General features: G+C 52.9%; 1 protein-coding gene across 2 annotated transcripts in view; it reads left to right on the forward strand.

The window, feature by feature from the left end:
- The window catches only part of KCNN2 (potassium calcium-activated channel subfamily N member 2), a 317,533-nt gene that overhangs the window by 134,219 nt on the left and 157,596 nt on the right, over positions 1–25,718 (forward strand). Inside the window, exon 6 of one of the 2 annotated variants that reach the window (XM_051834540.2) lies at positions 7,161–7,263. The exons of the other annotated variant lie outside the window; for it this stretch is intronic. The gene's annotated coding sequence lies outside the window, so the exon portion shown is untranslated. The remainder of the gene's footprint in view (positions 1–7,160; positions 7,264–25,718) is intronic. 2 annotated transcript variants of the gene reach the window in all.

Raw genomic sequence — 25,718 nt, forward strand, 5'->3', positions numbered from 1 at the left:
CACCTGTTCGACGGGGACAGCTACTGTGCTAATGGCAGAGGGGAGAATTTTGAGGCCAGTGGGATGTTCACCAATGAACACCTGTGTGGCTCTTTCTGCAGCATCAGGCGTTTGATGAATGTTAGCTATGATGCCAGCTATTACTTGGGATACTGCTTATGTTTTGAATAAAATGGATTTTTCTTTTTTTCTGAATATAGATTATGTAATGCGTAATATAAGCAAAAGTACACAGAGTAGGAAGAAAAGCGCCTCCCCCCTTTCATTCTGTCTTCCGCTAGTAGTTTACACGGATGAAAGTTCTGTTATAGCTGTCACTCTATGCGTGTATGGATGCTTCCTTGTATGCTTGTGACACACGCAGATCTACAGGATTTCTATAGGTGAGCGTTAAAGTGATCTTACTAAATTCTCTATAACTTTCAGCTTTTTTAAACAAATGTTAGAGGTCGTTCTGTGTCAATGTGAGTAGATATTTTCTTCATGTTTCATTCTTTTAGTATTGGTAAAGGCTATCTGTTACCATGGATCTTATTCAGTCTCATATTGAATTTTTCAATGGGTTTTCTTAGTTCAGCACTTTTTTTTTGTATTTTCTAGGTGGGTATCTTATCAAGTGCAAGAAGTTAGTCTCATCCTTTGCAATATTTGTGGTTCTCATTTCTTTCTTGTTGGGTAGGCCCAAACCTCCTTAGGATATTGAACACTTAAAATACTATCATCCATGGCCTGTTTCTGACTTTAACAAAGATGCACACATTGAAAGGATACATTTGTTTGCTAATACCTTGGAGTCAGCCTTGGTTTCTTTTTCGTCCATAATTCTTGGCCAGTCCATTGGCCAGTCCGCTAGGGAATGCCCTCAGGGTGCAAGGTCACACTGCAGCCCCTGCACCGTCCCTGCTGGGTCCATCCTGAGGTCACACTGCAGCCCCTGCACCGTCCCTGCTGGGTCCAGCCTGAGGTCACACTGCAGCCCCTGCACCGTCCCTGCTGGGTCCAGCCTGAGGTCACACTGCAGCCCCTGCACCATCCCTGCTGGGTCCAGCCTGAGGTCACACTGCAGCCCCTGCACCATCCCTGCTGGGTCCAGCCTGAGGTCACACTGCAGCCCCTGCACATCCCTGCTGGGTCCAGCCTGAGGTCACACTGCAGCCCCTGCACCATCCCTGCTGGGTCCAGCCTGGGGTCACACTGCAGCCCCTGCACCGTCCCTGCTGGGTCCAGCCTGAGGTCACACTGCAGCCCCTGCACCGTCCCTGCTGGGTCCAGCCTGAGGTCACACTGCAGCCCCTGCACCGTCCCTGCTGGGTCCAGCCTGAGGTCACACTGCAGCCCCTGCACCGTCCCTGCTGGGTCCAGCCTGAGGTCACACTGCAGCCCCTGCACCGTCCCTGCTGGGTCCAGCCTGAGGTCACACTGCAGCTCCTGCACCGTCTCTGCTGGGTCCAGCCTGGCGCCTCCGCAGTTTGGGGCAGGGCCTGTCTTCCCCTTTCCGCCCAAGCCCTCGCTGCCCTTGTAGACCTGACCCGCGAGCCCTGGCTCCTGACCCGCCCCGGCCTCCTCCCTGCAGCACTCAGCCCCCCCCCCCCCCCCCCGCCAGCCCTGCCCTGCCCCCGCTCCTCAGCCACACCAGACTGCCCTCTGCCTCCAGGTCCCCATTCAGCGCTTGCTCCGTCCCTGTCTCAGGCCGCGCCCGGATGCTCCTGCACCCAGGGCCGCCCTCCCTCCCGGGCTCGGGCCTCTGCTCGGACACTTCCTTAGGGAGGCATCGTCCAGCCACAGAGAGCACCGCATCCATTCCGTCTGTCCCCCCGGGCCCGAGTGCTCGCAGTGTTACGTCACGGCTGACGCTCCCTGGGACGCACTCAGTCTTACGTCACTTATTTGTTGGTGTTGCCGCCTTGAGGATACAGGCTCTCGGGAGCCGGTTTCCGTGTTCTTGTTGCCCTGTTCCCGATGACAGTGTCAGGACGCAGTACTCTGTGCTATTTCAGAGGGAATACAAAATGGCTGTAATATTTTCCACACACCCCTCGTGGAGAACCAGGGTGCAGTTGGCATCCTTGAAGGTTCCGAGAAGTCTGGGAATTCTGTTTCACTTTCTAAATGCCTTTGTGTTTCGCATCATTTGAGGAAAGTGAACTGTGCCCACTCCCGCCACCCCCCTCCCCGCTGCAGACTCTTATCTAATAAGACCTTGTAGAATATTGTCGCATATTGTCCTGTTGAACCTAACCTTGGGACCCTCTCTCCCTCTCTTCTCTCCTTCTCCCTCTCTCTCTCTCCCATCATGCCCCTCCTCCCCCCATATCCTTGTAGGATTTGGGAATGAGGGTTCTTCTAGATTTAAAAGTAAGTAACTTTTAAGTTTATGCTTGTTATAAAACAGTTAAATAATGAAGCATTTCCTTGAAGACTGGAGTGAAGTTTAAATCACCAGTCTGTGATCAGGGTTCTGAGTGTCTTCATTTTCTTTTCTTTTTCTGTTGTCAATTAAGGTTTTATACTGCTTCATAAATGACTAAGTATGATTTTTTGGGAAAACTTCCTACTGATATGCTTTACTTAATTTCAGTGGCACAATTTTAACATGCTACTCATTTTTACTTTAAAAAATTTATTTTATTTATTTGAGAGAGAGACAGAGAAAGAAAGATACATAGAAAGAGAGAGAGAGAGATAGCAAGTGTATTCCCATCTACTGATTCACTCCCCAAATGCCTGCAGCAGTGGGGCTGGGTCAGGCTGATCCAAGAGCTGGAAACACAACCCAATCTCTCACGTTGGTGGCAGGGACACAGCCACCTCGGTCATCACCACCACCTCCCAGGGTGCACATGAAGAGGAAGCTGGAATGGAGTGGTCAGGGCTCAAACAGGGGCTGGGATGTGGTGACCACTAGGCGGAATGCCTGCCCCTCACACTCACTTGAAGAGAACTTTCTGTATAGATGCTTTTACGAGAGCCCCCCCCCCCCACCATGTCTGCATGTCTGTGTTGCCAGTTGCACACCTGTGTGACAGTGCTTTGACACACTTGCTCGGCGTTCCTTTGCTGTGTCAGTCTATCACCCAGTATCATTTGAAAACTCAGCTCTTTGTTCCTGTAGGTGATAGGGAGATTTGCTTCTAATTCCCTTCTTTCTTCTTTCACAAATCCTAACCAAGCCCTGTAGGCTGGGGCAGGGGATTTCATTTTACTTTGGTTGAGTTTTATCAAAGAATAAAAGGATCTAGGAGTGTGTGTCTCAGAATGTGTTGAAGTTCCCATGTGATGGAGCACACTCTGTTCTGTAGGTTTTTATTGTGTAAATGTTTCAGAGAGACTGGCATTATATTGCAGTGGGTTAAGCCCCAGTCTGAGATGGTGGCATCCCATATAGGTGCTGGTTCAAGTCCTGGCTGCACCACTTCCAATCCATTTTCCTGCTAATGCACCTGGGAAAGCACTGAAAGATGACCCAAGTCCTTGTGCCCCTGCCACCCACCTGGGAGACTTCAATAGAGTGCCAGGCCCCTGACTTTTACCTGTCCAGCCCTGGCTGTTGGAGCCATTTGGGGAGTGAACCAGTGAATGGAAGATCACTCTCTCTCTTTCTCTCCTCTCTAACTCTGCCTTTCCAATAAATAAATAAATAAATCTTAAGGCTTCAAGAATGTGTACAGCACATTTTATTTCTCTTTGTAATCAAGCCAGATAATTTGTATTATCAGTGTCTTCTTTATGACGGGTATTTCCAATGATTAAAGCAATCATATATTTTTGTTTGCAGTCTAAGTGGTTTCCCTGAGATTCACTTCTTGATTATATAGAGAAGAGATTTCATATATACAAGTGTAAGCACACTGTGTTACTTCCGCCCTCCCTCCTCCTTCCTTCCCTCGTCTTTTTCTTTTCATTTTTACAGTAACACGTTTTCAATGTGCTTTATAGTCACAGGCCCCATCTTCCATTGAAGAAAGAATTCAACAGTGGAAGGTAGAAAGAACACTGTTCCACGGGAGTGTAGACAGGGCTGTTCTTTTATTTCTAACAATTTTTGATTTATGCACCCTTATGCCAGTTGAACTAAAGTATAAAGATTTACAAATGTTACATTAACTTTGTGAAGCTTGCCTGCATCTGTGATCATGGCTGAGTCTGGCCTGTATTTGTGTCTTTTTGTCCTGCTTCTGTTGCGTTCTTTAAAAAAAAAAAAAGATTTATTTTCTTTATTTGAAAGACAGAGTTTCAGAGAGAGGTAGAGACAGAAAGAGAGGTCTTCCATCCACTGGTTCATTCCCCAAATGGCCACAATAGCCGGAGCTGAGCCATCCACAGCCAGGAGCTAGAAGCTTCTACCGGGTCTGCAGGGGCCCAAGGACTTGGGCCATCTTCTGCTGCTTTCCCAGGCACATTGGCAGTGAGCTGAATGAAAAGTCAGGCAGCCAGGACTTGAACCGGCGCCCATATGGGATGCTGGTGCTGCAGGCTGGGGCTTTAGCCCCCTGAACCACAGCACCGGCCCCTTTGTTGGGTTCTGATATGGTTATGCTGGTCTCATAAATAAAGAAGTACATCACCCTTCTTCTGCTCTCTGGAAATTTTGTATAGCATTTGACTTTAAAAATGCTTTTGCCAGAGTTAGTAGAAAAGACATAGGATCATGCAGGTTTCTTTGTGGAAAGGCTTTTATGGCATTTGGCAAATGAATTCAATTTAATTCCCAAGTGTGCTTTCTTGAAGAACTATGTATCATCGCTCCTGGCTGCTAAGATAGCCGTTGATAAGTCCGCTCTCGTCTGCTGCTGTACGTTAATCTGCGTCTCAGCTGGGGTTGCGTTTCTCTTGCTATCTCGTCTGTGATGCATCTGGGTGTGAATTTGCTGTCGCTCCGCCTACAGCAGCTCTGTAAAGCCCGCTCACTGGCACTGTTTTATTTCACCAACCTGAGTTCAAGTGTCCGTTCTCTTCAAGCATTGCTCCTGCCTCAGGCGCCTCCTCCGCCCTGGGGACTCAGCGTGGACGGAGGCTACACGGGGCCTTTCCCCGCAGCTCGGCCCCTCCGTCAGCATCTCCTAGTCTGTCTCTCCACGCCTCCTCCTCGATGGCTTCTCCTGATCTCCTGCCCGGTCGACTTTCTCTTCAGTGGTGTTATACCCCTGTGCTGAGTTCTTGTTTCTATTGTTGTGTGCATGTGAAAAGTAGAGAGTAAACAGGTCATTGAGATCAAGTTGGAAAACCATTTAACACCCTGTTGACGTCCCTTCAGGTCCTTGGGGGATCTGCCTGGCCCCAAACTCTCTCTGTCCGCTGATTTCAGTTATGTTGATGCATGGTGACGACATTGAAACTGCAAACTCTGTCGAATTTCGCTCTTCATTCATGTCAGTGATCTCTCCCCAAAGCTTAAAAACAAACAAAAAAAACAGTGTCAAAATATAACATCTTGGGATGTCTGCTCAGTTGTTCCTTTAAAAAAATCAAGACTCACTTAATTAGGACCTATTACATGCAAGAGACTGGAATAGATGCTGGGGCTGACGTTGGTGAAATAAAAAAACAGATTATTATGCAGGAAGTTGCTGTGTTACTGGAGTTGTGAGAGTGAGTGAGCTAGCTTCCATCCACTGGTTTACTCCCCAGATGGCCACAGTGGCTGGGGTTGGGCTATTCTGAAGCTGGGGGCCCAGAACTCTGTCCAGGTCTCCTATGTGGGTGCAGGGCCCCAAGCACTTGGACCATCTTCTGCTGCCTTCCGAGGCACATTGGCAGGGAGCTGGGTCAGGAGCGGAGCAGCCGGGACTCAAACCAGGACTCCCAAAGGAGATGCCAGGGTCACAGGCCTCAGTTAAGTGCCCTGGGTCACAACACTGACCCCAAGTAAGCTTTTTTAATAAATAGGAATATTCCTACAATAATGATAAAATACGTTGTGGTAAATACGTAGTCTAGTAATGGGTGTTTATCACCAAGTGTTATGTTCTTTACACAGTTGTGTGTGCTGTGCACCTACATAAGTGCACCACAACCCACGAGTGATGCCTCACCCCATGGTCTTCTGATGGACCTGGTATCTCTAGGCCATGGGAATGTTTGGCTCCTTTCTCATCCTTCGTGACCACTGTCATGTACACGACAGAGCGTCACTGCGTAGGCTGTTTGCCACAGGAACAGGATGCAGGAGCTGGTTGGAGGGAGGTTGGGGAATGAGTTGTCCCCAGAATTCATGTGTTGAAGACTTATTGCCAGTGTGACTCTATTTGGAGATAGGGCCATTAAGGAAGTAATTGGGATTAAGTGAGGTTCTAAGGATGGGGTCCCTGACCCAATAGGATTTATGTCTCTGTAAGAGGAGACTCCACAGCGCGCTGGCCCTCTGTCTCTCTGTGTCCTGAGTGGCTGCACAGGGGAGAGGCTGTATGAGGACGCAGGCAGAGGTGGCTTTCTACAGGGTGGGAAGAGAGCCTTCACCAGGAGCCATACTGGCAGCGCCACGGTCTGAGCCTGTGACCTCCAGGACACCGAGAAAATGGGTTTCTGCTGTCGGAGCCGCCCAGCGTGTGGGGTTTCTCTACGGCAGCCAGGGAAGATGAGGTTGTCAGCAGGAAGACCTGCGTTATCCCAGCCGGGGAGAAAACGTGACCAGAGGCACCGAGCAAAGAACGAGAGTCGTCTGCAGGGGGTGTGCTGGGGCTTGGTGTTGCTCAAACCTAAAATCAGGGCGGTGACCAGTGGGGGAGAGTGACAGTGACGAGATGCACTGACGACCAGGCGATGTCATCTCTGTGCATGCATGCCACGGGGCCTGGCTCCCCCACCCTGGGAGATGGGAATTCAGCAGCAGATCCACGAGCTGATCCTTGTGAGGGTGGTAGGAAGTTATCCTGATTCAGTACCTCACAGTTTTGAGATTTTAAAGTATTCAAAAGTAAAAAAAAAAATTTAAATGGAAAAAAAAGAGTGAGATAAAGATGAAAGTAAGATTTTAGTGTGTTGATGAAGTGGATTTCTGGTGCTTAGATGAAATTGGATGAAACGTGCGTAGATAAACCTGCCACGCAGTGATAGAAGGTGATTCAGGAAGAAATGGTTAGTTGGAGTGTCTGCCAAGCGGTTGGGAATAGGAGAACAAGGCTGATGCTGAGTGGTGCTCTCTTTGTCTCTGTTTTCTGAAGGAGCAAGAAGTTCTGGAATGTTCCCTGGTCCAGCAGTTGGTGAGCAGCCAATCAGAGGTGTTCTCGGCGTCAGGAATGGGCACAGCCACGGCACGTGCAGAAGGTGCACAGGGCGGGAAGCTGGGAGAGCCACAGGCGGAGGGGGGAAGCCACCGTGAATGCCCCTGCTCCCCACGGCCCTGCCCCGCCCGGCCCCCAGTCTGTTTTCTTTCTCTGTGGATTTGGGTGTTTCACACAAAAGATGTCGCACAACACAGGGCCTTTCGTGCCTGGCTTCTGTTACTTTTGCCTTCACTATTCAGTACTCAGTCCTTTCATGGCTGGATAACATTCCTCCATGTGTAGGTGCCACCATGCACTGGTCACTGGGGTGTTTCTGCCTGTTGGGTGTTGTGGGTGGTGCCACCGTGACCACGTGTGCACACGCATCTTTGCAGTTGGCTTGGCCGTGCATCGGGAGTGCAGTGGCTGAGACACGTGGCAAGTCTGTGTTTAACTTTCTGAGCATTCACCAAACTTTTCCATCTCTATCAGTAATGTATGAGGGCTCAAAATTCTTCACGTTTTTGCCAATACTTCTTGTATCTTAAAAATATTTTAATAGCCATAGTCACTGTGTAAGAGGTGTCTAACTGTGGCTTTGATTTGCATTTCCTGGTCATCTAATGATACCGAACATCTTTTCATGTGTCTGCTGGTTACTTGTATATTTTCTTTTTTAAAGTTTACTTTTTATATGAAAGGCAGAGAGAGAGAGACAGAGAGACATCTTCCATCAGTTGACTCAGGCCATAGCTAGGAACTTAATCTGAGTTGTCCACGTGGGTGGCAGGGACCCGAATGCCTGAGCCGTCACTGCTGCCTGGCAGGGTGCTCATAGTAGGCAGCTGAATTGCGGGTCAAGGGAGGACTCAGCCAAGGGCTCTGATACCGGGGTATGGCCGTCCCAAGGGTGCCGCAACTGCCGAGCCAAACGCCAGCCCCCGTTTTGATATTTTCTTTGAAGAAATATCTGCTTGAGACCTGTGTTCATTGTTTAATTGGGTTGTTTTTCTTTTTGTTACCAAGTTGTAAGTACGTTTTATTTTCTAGTGGCCAAACCTTGTCAGATAAGTGACTTGCAAATATTTGTTCCCATCCTGTGCATTGTCTCTCAATTTCTTGGCAATATATAGTGTTTTTTGATGCTACAAACGCTTTCATAAACGTTTGTGGCTCTAGCTCCTTACCTAGGTTCCTTTGACTTCGAATTTGCGTGTGCAGAGGGAAGGGTCAGGCTTGGCCCCTTGCACGTGGACATGTGGTGTCTGAGCACTGTGCTTTGTAAAGACTGCTCTTCCCCTTGGCACAGACTCGGCAGCTTTGTCGGAAATCAGGTAGCCGTGGAGGCGTGGGCTAACTTCTGGCCTCAGTTCTGTTTCACTCGTCTGTGTGTTTATCCTCATGCCAGTACCATGCTGTTTTGATTCCCGTACTTTCGTCGTAAGTCTTGTCGTCATGAGTGGGGGTTCTCCAGTGCTGTTGGTTAGGCTTGCGATTCCATAGGAGCGTACGAATCAGGCGGAGTGTGAGAAGATTGCACTGGCTCTGCTGGTCGCCCTGGGGAGAATTCCCATCCTGGCAAAACCGTAAACACAGAGTGTCTGCCCATTTGTTTGGTTGGGTCTTTTAAAATTTCCTTCAGCATCGTCTTAGAGTTTTCAGTGTATAAGTGTTGGTCCTTAGTTAAATTTATTCTGATTATTTGATTCTTTTGTATGCTACTATGGATGAGTTATTTTCCTGGTTTACTTTTTGGATTATTTGTGGCAGGTGTATAAAATATAACTGCATAGTGTGCTGACCTTATATCCTGCAACTTTGCCGAATTTGCTTGTGATTTGGAAGGGATTTGGCTTGTGGTTGTTCACTCGTGGTATCCCTGTCTGGCTGTGGCATCAGGGTAACAACGGCCTCAGAAATGAGGCGGAAGACGCCCCTTCCCAGCCCGTTCCTTTGGGGCAGTTTGAGGAAGGCTGACGCTGTTCTGTGTTCGTGTGGTTGGCAGAATTCACCAGTGAAGTCTGGTGCCGGACTTTTCCATGTGAGTTTTTTAATTCAATCTTTGATTAGATTTCTTATTATAGGCGTGTTCCCATTTTTTTTTTTTCTTCTTGAATCAGTTTTGCCAAGTGTGCGTTGTAGGAATTCTGTGCTTCCCAGGTTACATAATTTGTTGGCGCACAGTTGTTTACGGGTGGTTTATTTCTGGAAGGCGATGCCCCGCCTTCCTGTGATCTTAGTTGTCTGCATCTTTTCCCAATTTTTCTTAGGTTTCTCAGTTTGTTGATCTTTTCAGAGACTAACTTGTGGTGGCAGGGATTGTGTTTCCATTCATTGTTCTGTCTCCATTCAGATCTCTATTGCTTCTTTGCTCCTGCTCCTGTTGGCCCTAGTTTGCTCTTTTATAGTTCCGTGCGGGATGACTTTGAGTTAGTAACGTGCGATGCCTGTCTTGTTAATATTGGCAGTTACAGCTGCGTTTGCTGCATCCCGGCGGGTCTGCCAGTGCTGCAGCCTCACTTTCATTTTTCTCTGAGCATCTTCTCGTTTCCGTTGTGACTGCTTTTCTGATTGAGAACATGTGGCTTAATTCCCAGATGCTTGTGAATGTTCTAGTTGTCCTGTTACTGATTAAGCTTCGCCCTGTTGCCATTGAAGAAGACACTTTGTTTGGTTGAAGTCTCTTTAAATTTGTGGACACTTTGTTTCTCATGTGATGGTCTATCCTGGGAAAATGTTCCATTTTCCTTCATAAAGGACTGTGAGGGAAAACACTGAAATAGTTATAGAATATTTTAATGTATGAGAGATTAATCTTGTGGGCCAGTTGATGAAATCAGGAAAAAGCCCCCAAAACCACAGAGCGGCAGCATGCATGGACAGTATTTCAGGATAGCAGTGGGTCCTGAGGTGCCAGGAAAATCTCTGATTGCTGTTGGCAGTGGTCATAAGCACTGCTGCTACCACTGTGGCATTTGTAGTTAGCGGAAATGCCAAATTTGGTGAAAATAAAGATGCCGGTTTCTGCCTTCCAAGCTCACAGAGGATTCATACTGAATCCTCTGTCCAGACCCTCTGGGGACCCTGGGTTAAAAACCTCGTTAATGAGTTTGCCCTTCCATTTGCAAAACTCTGCTCTCAGCTGCTGGGCCCATCATTTTCTCTGGAGCCAAAGGCGGGAGAACGGGCCAGCCTGCGTGGCCCCCGCCACAAGCCATCTCAGCTGGAAAAGAGGCTCAGCAAGCGGCAACCCCTCCCGATGGCACCATGGCCCTGAGTGCGGTCACACAGGCTGCCTTCATCCAGGGTCCGGGACCGTCCTGATGGAAGCCAGAGGCTGCCACTCCTGCCTCTGATGCTGATGTCCACGAACCGTTGCAAACAGCTTTGGGGACAAACCCTGAAGCATTTGGTCAAAAAAGCAACTTACATGTCTTAGGCTTAATTAGTATTTGTGAAGCACCAAGAGGTCTCTGTAGAAATGGCCTTGGTTACAGCAAATTAGTATTTTTAATTATTTTCATTAAAAATGGATATTTACAGGAAATTGGGCTGAAGGCCATCTGGCCCAGGCCCATTCCTGAGGGGACCATGAAGCGGTGAGGGGAGGAGGCAGGAGCCGGAGCAGAAGGGGCCAGACTATTAATAGCCTGGGCGGCTGCCGCAAAGCTGGCCACTGGAGGCTCGGGAGCACGCGGGAGCACTGCTCTGAAATTTCGGGGGACCGTTTCATATTTCAGCATTAAAATACAGCAATACGTGAGAATTGTTGAAAGATAATGGAACACAGGATGAAAAGGTGCGTTCACCCCAGTGCCGGCAGAGCTTGAAGTCCACGCAGAGTTTCTGTCATAGTCTGTAGTTCTCTGTTGCTCCTGGAAGACCCGTGTCGGCATGGACTTCAGTCAGGCTCACCCGGTGTTTCTTGGGGAGTTGCTGGTGTAGGCAGCCAAGCGCATCTGATCCGTGTAACCCTAGGCTGGGACTCTGGCACTGGAGACCCCTGCATGGGTCACATGATCCTCCCCGGGCCAATCCAGCGTGGCCGGGAGAGCGCCCTTCAGGACTACACTTGGGTGCTGGCTTCCGCTGCCTCCTGCATCCACTCCTGAGCTGAGGGAGGCGGCCTGGTCCTGGTCCTGGTCCTGGTGCAGAGGACACGCGCGGTCTGCGTCCTACACTCCCGTTTCCGTGGGCCCAGTCCTGGACGCCCCTCCTGAGCTGAGGGAGGCGGCCTGGTGCTGGTGCTGGCTGGTGCAGAGGACACATGCGGTCTCTGAGTCCGACACTCCCTGTTTCCGTGGGCCCGGTCCTGGACGCCCCTCCCTTCCCTGGCTCCTCTGCCCCTCCTGCTGGGTTTCAGTTAAATCTGGGGGCACAGGAAGTCCTCTTTCCTCATGCACAGCTGACCCTGTGCCCCGCCCACCCAGAGCTGCCGTAGGGAGGCCCCGTGTCCTGTTTCTGCCTCAGCTCGTCTTCGGGGGTCTGTTCTCAGCCAGCTGCCCCCCCCACCCAAGGTGGTCGATACGCAGGCCCCGGGGGAGGCCACCCTCCGCTGTCTCCTGGAAAGCCTGGGCCTGCTCGTCCAGAGCTCGGGCTCCTTGTCCTCCCCGCCCTGGGACTCCACCCTCCACCATCTGCGCAGTCAGGGGGTCTTCCCCCTCTGATGTCACAGTGAACTCTTCCTGATGTTTTGTTTCTGCCCAAACATTGTGGCCGCTTCCTACAGGCCTGGCTCTTGGTTTTCAAGCCAAGTGTTGAAAATTCTCCCAAACTGTGCCTTGCCTTGCTCTTACTCTTGCCTAAAAGTGACTTTCAAGACGGTTGTCCCTACTGGGGGCTTTTACAGTTTCCAGTGGAGTTGGAAAGCTTGGGAGTCAACGCTTCCTGTGCTGTTGCTCCCTTTTTTTAAGAAAAAGATTTATTTAGTTATTTGAAAGGCGTAGTTACAGAGAGAGAGAGAGAGGGAGGGAGGGACCTTCTACCTGCTGGTTCCCTTTCCAAATGGCTGCAATGGCTGGGGCTGGGGCTGGGGCTGGGCTGGTCCAAAGCTGGAGCTTCCAGGTCTCCCACATGGGTGCAGGGGCCCAAGCACTTGGGCATCTTCCACTGCTTTCCCAGGCCACAGCAGGGAGCTGGATGGGAAGTGGAGCAGCCAGGACTGGAATCCATGCCCATTTGGGATGCTGGTGTCCCGGGTGTTGGCTTTACCCACTACACCCCAGTGCCGGCCCCTCTCCTCTGCTGCTTTTGCTTCCTGGGGCAACTGGACCATGTCCCTAAGCCGAGTTCTGATTGCCGAAGGGCTTCAGGCTTAGAGACAGAGTTCAAACAATCACACTGGGGGATATTTCCACAGCTTGTCTTGCCGTCACAATGAATGCTAAGCATGTTGCAGGCATCAGGCACCAGAGGAGTCCCAGGAAATTAGCTTGTAGTGGCGGAAATCAGATGCATTCGTGAAAGCTGCAGGACTTGAACTAATTTCTGAAGAAGAAGTACGAGTTCAGTAAAAAGCAGACAGAAACAGAGCTCCGGGTGGCGGTGCGGAGCCACGTGCTCTGTAGGCGTGGTTGCGGATCCGGAGTACGCGGCCCCCATGGTGCGCATGCGCTGCAGAGAGCCTTGGTACCGCTCTGCTCTCCTGTCAGTGGGTGTCCTCTTCCTCGTCCCGCCTCCTCTTCTCGCCCAGCACTGCTCGTGGGTCCGCACTGGGCTGCACCGCTGCCTCCCGAAGTGGGTCTCACGGTGCCTCCAGTGTCCTTTAGACAATAATACATAAAGCAATCCGAGTGAAAGGCAAATGTCTTTTTAGCGATGACTCACAACAGAAAAATCTTCGGAAAGTAAACTGCAGTTTCTTAAATCTGGTTTATCTTCTTCGTCTCGGAACTGGATCTGTGACTGCCCTGAGCACCCCACGCTGTGGTGCTGGTGAGATCCCAGGGCTGACTCCTTCCACGGCTGGGAGCTGTGGCTTTCCTGAGAGCCGAGCACTGAGCAGTGAAGTTCTGAACCCCCACACGGCTGAGCAGTGAAGTTCTGAGCCCCACATGACTGAGCAGGGGAGGTTCTGAGCCCCCCCCCCATGACTGAGCAGGGGAGGTTCTGAGCCCCCCCATCACTGAGCAGGGGAGGTTCTGAGCCCCCCCATCACTGAGCAGGGGAGGTTCTGAGCGCCCCTCCCTCCACGGCCAGCAGGTGAGGACCCAGGGCTGACCCTCCAGGGCTGCCCTCGCTGGCCTGCACACACTGCACCCTCACTGTCTGTTGGTTCTGTGGCTGTGAGGATGGATCTAGCCTCTGGCTTCATCTCCTTCTGTGAAGTGGGAATGGCAGCCTTCGCCCCGATGCTTCTCAGGGGGGCCAGGTGAGACAGTTAGGTCAGGCCTGCTAGCCTGTGTCATGATTCACGCAGCCGCGGGAGGGGTGTCCATGTTGCCCTCTCCCCACCCCAGGCTGTTGAGGGCGCATCTCTTGGGCCTCTTCTTCTTCTTCTTTTTTAAAGAATTATTTATTTATTTTGAAAGGCAGAGTTACAGAGAGGCACAGGCAGAGAGAGGGATCGATCTTCCATCTGCTGGTTCACTCTCCAAATGTCTGTAAACAGCCAGAGCTGGGCTGATCTGGAGCCAGGAAACAGGAGCTTCCTCTGGTTCTCCCACACACGTGCAGGGGCCCAAGGACTTGGGCCATCTTCCACTGCTTTCCCAGGCCATAGCAGAGAGCTGGGTTGGAAGTGGAGCAGCTCGGACTCAAATGGTATGCCAGCACTGTGGGCAGCAGCTTTACCGGCTACTCCACAGTGCCGGGCCCTTGGGCCTCTTCTACATGTTCAGAAAGCTCTCTTGTGAGATCCACCTCCACTGCAGCTTGCTGGTGCCTGAACGTGGGCTCACCCTTCCCCCAGCCTTCTCCCCAGACACAGCTCCCCACAGGACAGCGTGAGGACCAAACTGACCCAGCATCAGGCAGCCTGCCGGGAGCAAGTCCTGTCGTGCCCCTGGGCTGAGGAGCTACCCAGCAGTGACCCATGGGAAATGGCCAGGCTCTTGCCGAAGCACTGGGGAGATTTCACCCGTGGGGAAGCAAGGCTCTGGTGTTGTTTTTAAAGATTTATTTAAGAGGTAGAGTTACAGACAGAGAGAAGAGTCTTCCCTCTCCTGGTTCACTCCCCAGATAGCCGCAGTAGCTGGAGCTGGGGGCCAACAGGAACCAGGAGCTTCTTCTGGGTCTCCCAAATGGGTGCAGGGGTCCTAGCACTTAGGGCATCTTTCACTGCTTTTGCAGGAGCATTAGCAGAGAGCTGGATGGGAAGAGGAGTAGCCAGGACTTGAACTGGCATCCTTATGGGATGTACAAGTGAGTTGCCTTGCGTCCGTTGTCTTTCGTACTCCTTCAAGAATGTCCTGTGTGGTGTGAATCATCAGTGCTTTCTAGAGTTTAACACTGATGCCCAGCATTGAGTGGCACCAAACCTTCTTGCAGGCCCTACCTGCCACAGCTCAGAGTCTCCTTCCCCACAACATTCCACGTTCCCACCAAGTGCTGGCGTGTCTGCTCTGAGTGCTTTGGGTGGACGGCAGCCTGTGACTGCACCCTGAGCGGGGGAGCTGACCTCTCCCTGCGCCTCCCTTCTGTGCCTTGAACTTGCACTGGTGCCTGACCTTGCAACCTCGCTTAGTTACTGACAGTTCCTTCCTAAGTAACTGAGGTCTCCACTGAGCAGGTGAATCACTTGAGTGAGGTCTGTGTATAATTCTTTAACACCTGTTGTATCTAGCAGAACACAATGAACATTTGTTCGTTCCAGAAATGTTATTTGTAACCCTTTGCGCTCATGGCACTCAGAGACACAGGCTGGGATGGGCCGATGAGAAAACGGGGCTAGAATCTCAGGAGTCTCCCTGCGGGAGGGAGCTGGGCTCATAGCTGCAGCATTGCAGGGTGACGCTGACGGGTGTCAGTGCTTAGGAGACACTCACAAAGACACAGGGAGGGGAGACAAAATCAGTGACAGGACGTGGGCAGAATTTTCTGCTTTGCCTCTGAGAGAGGGGCAGATAACAGAGGCGTTCCCCGGGCGCCATGCTTGCACACCTGTGTCCCAGAGTTCCGTGTGCAGCAAAGCACTCTGGTGAGGGCGCTGCAGACACGTTGGTCCCCACCAAGCCTGGACTTACAGGAGGGGTCTCTGAGGCTCTCAGGAATCCCAGGGGGCACGGGAAGGCGAAGCTCCAGGGTGCGCTGCCCTGCACTTGAGGGGCGACCCTGGCTGCCCGCAGAGGGAGAGGGTGCTCAGTGAATCCTGCGGACGCTGCCCTGTGAGAGAGGAGACTTCTGGACGGAGGGCGGGCGAGGCCGCAGGGAGAGGCCGCCCAGCAGGGGGACAGCCCTGGAAAGCAGAGCCATAGCTTGGGTTCTGCCGGTTCCGGAAACCCGTTCACCCAAATCCAGTTCAGTTGGGCACACTGGCCTGTGGGCAAGGGGACTCTGGGAGAATTGGCCTGTTTCCTGGATATCTTGGGACAAACACTTGGTGCAGAAACTTTGAAATTCATGTGTTCAAGGAGTCTTTGAAAGTTTTTTCACTAAAAACACTTAAATACAATGAATATTAGAAAACACTAAAAGTAATGAGAACACATGTTGGTGATAGTTGTCTGTGAACTCCATGAAGTTTCCATGTATATAGAGGGAGAAGATGGACAAAGCAGCATTTGTCTCTCTCCTGCTGGGCATTGATACTCGGCAGGGGACTTGGCGTATCTGGTTTTTTGTTGTTTTTTTTTTTTTTTTTAAGATTTATTTATTTATTTGAGAGGTAGAGTTACAGAGAGAGGAAGAAACAGAGAGAAACGTCTTCTATCTGCTGGTTCACTCCCCTAATGTGGCCGGAGCTGGGCTGATCCAAAGCCAGGGGCCAGGAGATTCTTCCAGGTCCCTCATGAGGGTCAGGGACCCAAGCACTTGGGTCACCTTCTACTGCTTTCCCAGGCCGTCAGCAGCGGGCTGGATTGGAAGGGGAGCAGCGTCCACATGGGTTGCCAGCACTGCAGATGGAGGCTTAGCCTGCTACACCACAGTGCCAGACCTCTGGCATATCTTATTCACCCTTTTAGGAAGGCTTTAAAAGAAGATTTATTTATTTATTTAAAAGTCAGGGGGAGAGAGAGAGATCTTCCGTCTGCTGGCTCACCCCCCAATGGTATCAACAGCCAGGTCTAACCTAGAACCCCACATTGGTGGCAGCTGCCCAAGTATTTGAACCACCTTCTACTGCCTTCCCAGGCACATTAGTAGGGAGTTGTGTTGGAAGGGGAGTAGCCTGGACCAGAACCGGTGCTCTGATATGGGAGCCAGCACCCCGGGAGGAGGCTTAACCCACTGCACCACAACACTGGCCCACCCAGGGGTTCTGGGGTTGCATTAACTGTGCTGTTTTTCAGTTGAGAAAGAGTGAGTGTCCCGTAGAAGGTAAGGATTTGGCCCTCACTGCCCTTGGCGGAGCGCAGATTGGCTGGGCTTCCGTGCCCTGTGCTTTCCACGCTGACACACAGCCTACAGCTGTGTTGCAGTCAGTTGATGAGGGGACGCGGGTAGAACAGGCTGACAGAGGCAGGCAGGAGCCATAGCTTGAGAGCTGTCCCAAGAGCTTGACCCTGACCACTGGGAGCCACTGGCCATTGGAAGAAAGAATGACAACAGCATTTTTGGATTGTGCTTTAAAAAGATCAATTTTATAATCCTGTTTCCAGTGTCAGGAAGGCCCCTAAAAATCCATTGGAATAGATTCAATAAGAAATATGAGGTACTTCAAAAGTTTTTGGAAAAAAAGCAAATAAAAGACAAATTTATTTGGTTTAAAAAAATTGAAGTCCATCCATAGGTTTTTTTGTACTACGAATTTTCCATGAATTTTTGAAGACTGTAATAATCTAACCAAGGGGCCTGCGTTCTGGTTAAGCCACCACCAGCGACACAGGCACCACTTGTGGGCACAAGTCCATGCCCACTTGCTCCACTTCTGATCAGCTCCCTGCCAGTGCACCAAGGAGGGCAGTGGAAGATGGCCTGGGTACTTAGGCCCCTGCCACCTACGTGGGGAAAATGGATGGAGCTCCTGGCTCTGGCCTGGCCTGGCCTAGCCTAGCCCAGCCCCAGCTCTTGTGACCATTTGGGGAGTGAACTGACGATGGAAGATCATTGCTCACCCCTGCCCCACTGCTGCCCTGTGTAACTCTGCATTTCAAATAAACAAATCCTTAAAAACTAACCTAGCTAGGATTGCAGTGTAAGTTGGCAGGACCAAACATTTTAGAGAGGGAGATTGGCAATCCAGCAGAAACAGGGGATTGATTCCATGTAGGGCCCTAGAGAAGGAGGCGACATCATGGCGAAAACGTGGCTGCTGGGAGGGTTTGGAGACCATTGCAAGGAGCAGTGAGCGGGAGCTGTGAGGACAGCCAGTGTCCTGAAGAGGTCAGAGCGGCGAGGATGGAGCGCCCTGTGATGTTCAGGGGGAGAAGTCGCAAGGTCGTGTATGGCCACGGCCAGCAAGGCTTTGCCCCTGGAGGTGGGGAGCGGGGAAGGAGGGGCCAGCTCTCTGTGAACTCTCTTCCCAGCAGGTGGGTTGTAAAGGGATAGCAAAAGAGGGTCAGAACCTGGAGTCGACCAGAAGTCTCAGCTCAGTTTCTGGCTGCATGGCATGAACCCGTGCTTCCACGGTCTCTCAGCCGCTGATGGGCTCCTCGCGGCCAGGCTGTGGCTGCTGCTGTTGGCGGTTCGCAGGACCCCCGCTGACTGTTGTCGGTCCCACGTGTCCCCCGCTGCCCTCCCTGTGCGGCAGCGACCCCATGTCCAAGGGTGAGCAGGGAGCGTTACCCCCGTGCAAGGACCTCCTTTCCTGGCCACCGGCCCACTGGTGCTAGGGACCTACAGTGGCAAGGTGTCCATGGTAACCTGGAGTTCAGTGCGTCCTCACCATGGCCACTGGGGAGCTCACTCCCCTTACCTTCCTGGGGACTGGGACGCCAGGCCACACCCATGACAGTGGGGAGGGCAAGCCCTTGGGTTGTGGGTTTGTGCATTGTGGACACTGGGGTCCTGGCTCCACTTATCCACTGACGGAACATATGCAGGGGGATGTCAGAAATTCAGGAAAACATGGCCTCTAAGAAACTAAGCCTGTGCTTCAAATTCGTCGTGTGCCTGAGTAAAGGAATCTTACTCAGATTAGGAATCTTTGCTTTAATCCCGTCTCCCTGAGCTTATGGAGCCCCCCAGAGGGTGTGCCCCGCCCCGCCGGGTGCACTTCCCGAGCTCTCGGCGCTGCGTCTTCAGCGGGCCGGCTCCTCCTGGGCGGCGAGGGGAATTCCGAGGCCAGTGGATCCTGGTCACACCCTGTCAGCCCAGCACGACTCGGAAGCGGTTTTCCTGGTCCAGGCAGTGCTGGGTGGGATCCCCCGTGTTGGACCAGAGGGCCTTGTGAGTCTCAGTTGGTAGCACCAGTGTCAACGTGGGGGCAGGGGCGGCAGGCTGTTACCTGGAGCAGGCGCCAGGACTGGTGCTAGAGAGGAGGGGCACCCAAGGTAGAGGCGTCTGATGCACCGGGTGCATCACCGGGTGCCAGGTGAGTCTCTGAGGAAAGGCATGGTGTCAGACTTGGTTCCTGCCCTGGGCTGCCGACACGTGGGCATGCCAGGAGAAGTCCTGGGGACGGGAAGCCCGAGGTTGGCCCGGGAGTAGCCTCCAGCTGTGCCCACCATGATTGTTTCACTCCGGCACTGGGGAGTCAGAGGAGAGCTGTGCAGGCCATCCTGGACTCTCCCTGGTGGAGTGCCACTCCTCCATGGAGGGCTCTGTGCTGGATGTCCACAGGAAGGGGAATCCATCACTGTTTCCATGACTGTAGGTCCATCCACATCCATGTCCTCCCCGGAATTTGTCTCCAGTTCTCCAGTAGTGTCTGTGTTGGGCCCCCGAGCAGCTGAAAAACCATCCTCCGTTGCCTAGGAGACCGTGCATAACCACACGCAGGGCGGCCGTGTGTTTCACTTGAAAGATGGACAGCCAGGTGTGCTGATCACAGCCCTGTGCGTGGCTCCTCCTGCAGCGACTGGTTGTAGGGAGCTGCTGCAGAGGCCAGGGTGGAAGGTGTTGGAGGGGAGCCCAGGCAACAGAGCTGGGTGCCGTGGGGTCTGTGCCGTCCTTCCAAGCAATGCTTTAGGCCTATGGGACCCGCTCAGACTTAACCTTGAAATTAGCATTTCTGCAGTAGAGGAGATGGCTGCCGAGCTCCTCCTCCGTTCTTGGGATTGGTGAGTCTTTCCACACCCAGCTCCTGGTGGGAACCTTGGCCATACTCTCTCTTTGTGGCCCGTAGCCAAGTCCTTCGTCTTAGCTAGGGCCACACAGCATGGCTGAAGGTGTTTCTCAGGTGGCCAAGTGGTCCTCTGCCTTGGAATTCACAGCCTTGCCTGGAGTCCCAGGGAATGCTGGAGTCTCTGGGGGGTCCGGGATTCCTCATCACACCCGTATGTCAGCTGGGAGCTCCACCCCGGAGAGCAGGCAACTTCTTCACGTCCTGGGCCTGAGGCAAAACCCTTTGTCCTGTGGGCCTCTCCGCAGATGACGGCTTTTCAAGTCTCTGGATGGAGACGTCAGAGAGCTTTCCCAAGCAGTGTGTGGCTACCCTCAGATCCCAGGAGAGCCAGTGTGTGCTTTTCAGTGGAGAACTTGTGAGGCCCAGCACTCGGTCTTTGCCTGGGGCAGACGTCCCAACCATTTGGCCACTGCAGCCCTAAAGAAGTCACCGAAGTAGCAGAACCTGGAATTTCCATGAGCTGGTGTCAGGGGCTAGTTGTGGGATGGCACCCACAGTCGTTACCCAGGGGAAGATACACATCAGGGATTCCCCTGTAGGGGGAGTGCCTGGGAAGACTGTGTAGAACTCTGAGGGGCACCCTGGGAGCCTGCGAGGAAGGGACAAGTCTGTTAGGGCCCTGGGGCCGTGCCCTCCCCACGGCTGGGACTCAGACTCAGCCCTGGGAAATCAGAGTGTGCACGACCTCCGTACACACAGGAGATGCCTCGCTGGGTGCCGGTGGGTGAGCTCACAGACGGCGTCACTCTCGGGCCTGGTTAGCATCGTGAGTGGGCCCTGGGCTGTGCGGGACCAGTGTGGAGAGAATGGCAGGGATCTGCTGTGCAGGCTTCCGGTGGCTTGGGCGGTGGGTGGACTGGCCAGAGCCAGGGCCCAGGAGCTTGTCACCCACCGGGCAGTGGAAGGCTCTGGTCTTGGTGTCCGCATGCGAAGGGCTTCATGAGGTTATCGGTGGGCCAAGTCCTCAAGAGATCCTGTACTCTCGGGGCACCAGAGCCCCGTGTCCTGTGGTGCCCCTGCCAGTGCCACGTGTGGGTGGGGAATAGCCACCTGCTCACTGCAGGGCAGCTGCTGAAGTGCTCCACACCCCTCTCCCCTGCTGTGACCGGGACTGGCTGTCAGATTCTGAAACTCTGTTTCTTTCCGTGTCTCCTGATAATGCCGGGTCCTGTGGCTCTGATGGCCGTGTGGTCTGGACTCAGTGCCCTGTATGATAGTCACGTCCGCCTTGCGTCCCCACGGCAGGTGCCGTTCTGGAAGAACATCATTGTTGACACCGTGAAGCCCAGTCTCTCGGAGCGGGAATTCTGCCCTGTGGGAAGTAGTGCCCCCTCAGTTCCCAGGACCAGTGCAGCCTGCTGGTGGAAATGGAAGGCTCATTGTCTAGGACCTGTGGAAGCACAGCCGGGGAGTGAGTCCTGGTGCTCCTGCCTCCTGAAGCCGTCCAGCCCCAGGGCCCTGCCCAGGCACTTTCAGCATCTGCGCCTCGTTTAGCTCTGGCCTGTGGAGGCGCGGTTTCAAGCGGCCATCCCACCAGCGCTTCAGGACCGGATCCCCACGGCGACATCGACTCTGTGCCCCTTTGTGCTCCCCTCTCTTCCTCCCCCTGCTCCAGCCCTAACTCTTTGTAAATCCATCCTACCAACTCCTGATAAAATGCACATCTCCATGGGCAGATGGACAGGCAGATGGACAGATGACAGGTTGATAGGCAGGTAGAGAGATAGGTGGGTAGTAGGTAGATGATAATTAGATACATGCATAGATGATAGGCAGGTGGATGGATAGATGAGTGGATGGGTAGGTAGGTAGATAGTGTTTAGGTAGATAGATGGATGATAGGTGGATGATGGATGATAGTTAGCTACATGATAGATAGATGGTTGGATGAATGGGTAAGTAGGTGGATAGATGTGTAGGTAGGTAGGTAGATGATAGAGAGAGAGATGACAGCAGATAGATGATAGATGATAGGTACATAGGTATAGATAGATGAAAGGTGGATGGATGATAGCTACATGATAAATAGACGGATGAATGGGTGAGTAGGTGCGTAGATGTGTAGGTAGGTAGGTAGATGATAGAGAGATAGATGACAGATAACAGATTGACAGATGATAGGTACATAGGTATAGATAGATGAAAGGTAGATGGGTGGATGATAGCTACATGATAAATAGACGGATGAATGGGTGAGTAGGTGCGTGGATGTGTAGATAGGTAGACGATAGGTAGGTAGATAGATGACAGATAGATAGACAGACAGACAGATGTAGATAGAGCAGACCATTTGTTGTGCAGCTGTTTCCTCCCAGGGAGGGAACCCTGTCCCCCATCAAGCTTTACCCAGAGCCTGCCGCTCTTCAGTTCATCCCAGCTGAGAATGTTGCAAAGCTGCTGCGTGCTGGGGTTCCCACACCTCGTTCACCATGAGCCTTAAATATCATTGCTGCTTGGCTGGTAAGGGATCCATCTCCAGAATCCATGGCAACGTCTTGGTACAGCCAATCCCTGTGCCCCTGGAAGCCCAGCGGAGGGGAGGTGTGGATGTAGGTTTGGAGGAGAAGGAAAGGAGACTGAGATCATGGACTTGGGGAGTGAAGCAGAGGAGGGCAGGCGCCGGGGCTGTGCTGGCCGCCAGCTGCACTGCCGTGGCCGACGCTTGATCCTGCGTGTGTCCAGAGTTCCTCGTGGCCATTAAGAGCCCTGGACATGTAGGTTACACATGTACAGCAAACGTGACCGCACAGCCTGGTGTGGGAGAACCCACAACAGGGGCAGGGGCATGCAGTGGCGGCCCCGTCACAGCGTGGGAAGCAGCCAAAGAGAGAGTGGGGTGGGAGGCAGTGGCTGTGTGCGGGCTGGGGCTGCAGCGCTGTGATGCCCGAGAGGGGTTCACCCTCAATGACGGAGCACACAGCCTCCAGCTCACGCTGGGGCTTATGGACGGACACACGGACAAGCAGACGCATGAGGACTCCGTGGAGAAATAGACAGATCCCAGCTTCTCAGTTTCAAGTCCTGATTCGTAGAACCCACACTGGATGCCGCGATGCTCCTTGCCTGCAGGGAAAGTCAAGTTTTCCGAGTAACTGATGCACGGAGAGCTGGCTGTGTGCTCTCAGCTCTGCTGAAGGATGTGGACATTTGTAGCTTGACTTAATCTAGGACTCAAAACTTCTTAAACCACAGTGTTTAACTCCAGCGCTTGATTAACGCCCGAATTAATTAGTAAATCAGTTAATCTTACCATCTGATTGACAATCAGACCAGTAGTAAAATGAAAATACCTTTAACGTGGAGGATGCCCAGGCAGGTGTTCAGTCGCTTATGTCCATTGAGGGCCTGGGTATTAGTTTTAAAATGCTTCCTGTGGTCCAGCAGTTTTATCGAATGCAGACAACGTTGGGACAGTTGGTGTCAGAGTGAATGACAATTTGAAGTTCAAATCAAGGCCCGTAATAATGAGGCTCAGTCACCTGGGCCACGTCCCGCTGTCAGCGTTAGCGCTCACGGCAGCAGGGCAGGAACACGACATCCTGGATTTCAGGGAAGGTTCTGCTCTGAGTCACACGGAAGCCCGTCAGAAGCCAGCCTGCAGAGTGCTGGGCCGGGCTCGAGCAGTCACCAGAGAGGGGCAGGTGGCTCCTGGTGCAGCGAACGGAGGGAGAATCAGTGGGAGCAGGTGCAGGTGCGGCGTTGAGCACGGCCTTGTGGTTAGGCGGAGCCCACTCTGAACGTGGCAGGGAGAGCTGGCCTCCGGAGGTGACGGTGTCTGCTGTCCTCCCTGGCTCCACCCAGAACTCAGGCTGCAGGCGCCACCCCCTTCCGGCCTCCTGCCCACCTCGCCAGCACTTGCCTTGGACAGTCTCAGATTCCCGTGGCCTGCGTGGCACAGTGCCCTGTGGGAGCCAGGGCAGCAGAGGCTAGATCCCCCACGGGAACGGGCGCTGGACAGAACCAGGGCCTGCGCGAGGAAGGCAGTGAACGCAGAGCAAAGCTTGCAGGGCTTGTACGGGGCTTATTGTGTGAGTCCTGGTTTTCTCACCTCCTTCCTGGCCTTGGGCTCTGTGCTCTCCTGTGTTTGTACAAGGCCGGGGTGAGAGGACAGGGAGAGGGGGAAGAGTAGGGAGAAGGAGAGGGGGAACTGCTCTAATACAGAGTCCATGGTGTCGTCCCCCCCACCCCACCCCGCCAGCACTCCCCGTGGGGCTGAGCCCAAACCCGAGGCTGCCTTTCCCAGACTGCTTTGGGCAAGAACAGCCCTGCAGTGCGGAAATGATGTATTTCAAGTCATTTTCTTGCAAGTGGGGATCAGATAATGCACTCAGTGTTTGTAACTTTAACAATAAACATAGGACAGCTCAGCCTTTGCTAGAACGTGTCGTTTTCTTAGAAACCCAGTTTCCAGGGGAACCGGGCAGGATCCCCACTAAAATATTTCAAAGATTACATTTCATTTGAAATGACCACATTCGGAGAAAACTGGGAAATGACGACCAGAGAGGGAGCAGCCGTGGCTCTGTTCGCCTGAGGTCTCTCTTGAATCACAGCGTGCAGCTCCCTGTTTGCGAGACACACCTGGGAGCGGGCGGCTGCGTGCAGTGGACCTCTGTGAAAACGAGCCCGTCCGTCGCGTGAGCTGTGGAGTCGTGATGTTTTCAAAGCAAAGACATTTCCCTTCTCTGAAGGCAAGCCGGCCCGGAAACGCACAGCGTAGCCCATCAGCGTATCAGACCCGTCACTCAAAGCTCTTCCCTCTGGCTGCCCTGGGCCTTCCCTGCCTCCCACAGGCCTGGAAGCCGGGAAGCCTGGTGGGAGAGCCTGCCTCCTGCATGCCTGGATGGTGACAGCTCAGGGAGCACTGTTAGCAGCCAGCCCACGTGGGCTTTATTTAATGTGGCCTAGAGTCTCTGCACCAAGTAGTTGTTTGGTTTAAGTGCTGGGCATTGGTAAGTTTCCTCCTAAAAACATAATGGCGTTGGCTTGAGATGACTTAATCCAAACCTTCTTTCAGTGCCTGGAGCAGGAGGTAAAAATGTAAATCCCACCCCCTGATTGACCGTCTCCCTCGTGGCTGATGGAAGTACCCTGGGGATTCCAGAAATTGAGGTGATGCTATTAGCCACGACTGATCTTCAGAGTAAGAACCGCGGCTGCGGGGCAGCCGTGACCGTGAACGCGGATCCCGCCCAGTGAGCGCTGCCTTTGGCTCCTGCCTATTGGCAAAGTCTTTCCTCTGTAGTTGGATGGAATCAAAATTGTCATCTCAAGAAGTTGACCCTGCCTGTTTAGGGCAGGCCGCTCTCTTGGTAGATGGTCCTCATGTCATCTGTCCGCACAGTGCACCTCGCACCGGCCTGCAGGATTCTTCCTTGGGCTTCCTTGTGTTCTGTGCTTCCTGGGTGGAATGCCCAGCACCAGGCTGCTGCCTCGGGGACGGCCTGGAGGTTGTGGGGACTGACAAGGCCTTTTGCAGGGGCTGGGGCTGGACCTCTGCTTTCCCTTCCAGTGCCCTTGATCTTCAAGTTCATGCCACTTACCTCATCTGCAGTGCTGGGCTGGTTGACCATGTCTCTGAGCCTCTGCCCCTCATTTATAAACAGGTGCCAGGAAGTTTAACAAGAAGATGGATGTGAGAAAGCTCCGGATTCTGGACGATGCGGTCTGCACAGCAGCCGCTCAGATCCAGAGAGGGGAACAGCCAGACCTGGCCACAGGGTCTTTACCGTGGTGCCCACTCCTCTTGGTGTCAGTGAGTCAGGGACCCATAGCAGGCAGGTGCGTGGAGCGAGTGCAAAGACTGGTGCAAGGAGCCCCGAGGAGAGGACCCCTCTGGCTGCCGCAGCCCCTGGTGAGGGGCATCTGAAATGCTTGTTCCCAGGAGGGAGCCGCCCTGGCTCTCAGCTCCCTGGCTTGGGCTTCTGGTAGCTTCTCCCCGCTTCCTGCTGCTGGCCCTCTGAACAGGCTGTCCAGGCATTCCCAGTTTGGCACCCGGTGCAATGAATTGCTGCTTCTTAAAATAACTCCAGTCGCTTGATGTGGCTCACCCCTGTGACTCTGCTGCCTTGTCTCAGCCCGGAGACGCAGAAGGGGACAATGCCCGCGTCCCCAGGGGCCCAGCCTCATTC

Source organism: Oryctolagus cuniculus, chromosome 6 (assembly GCF_964237555.1).
Source record: "Oryctolagus cuniculus chromosome 6, mOryCun1.1, whole genome shotgun sequence".
Classification (NCBI taxonomy): Eukaryota; Metazoa; Chordata; class Mammalia; order Lagomorpha; family Leporidae; genus Oryctolagus; species Oryctolagus cuniculus.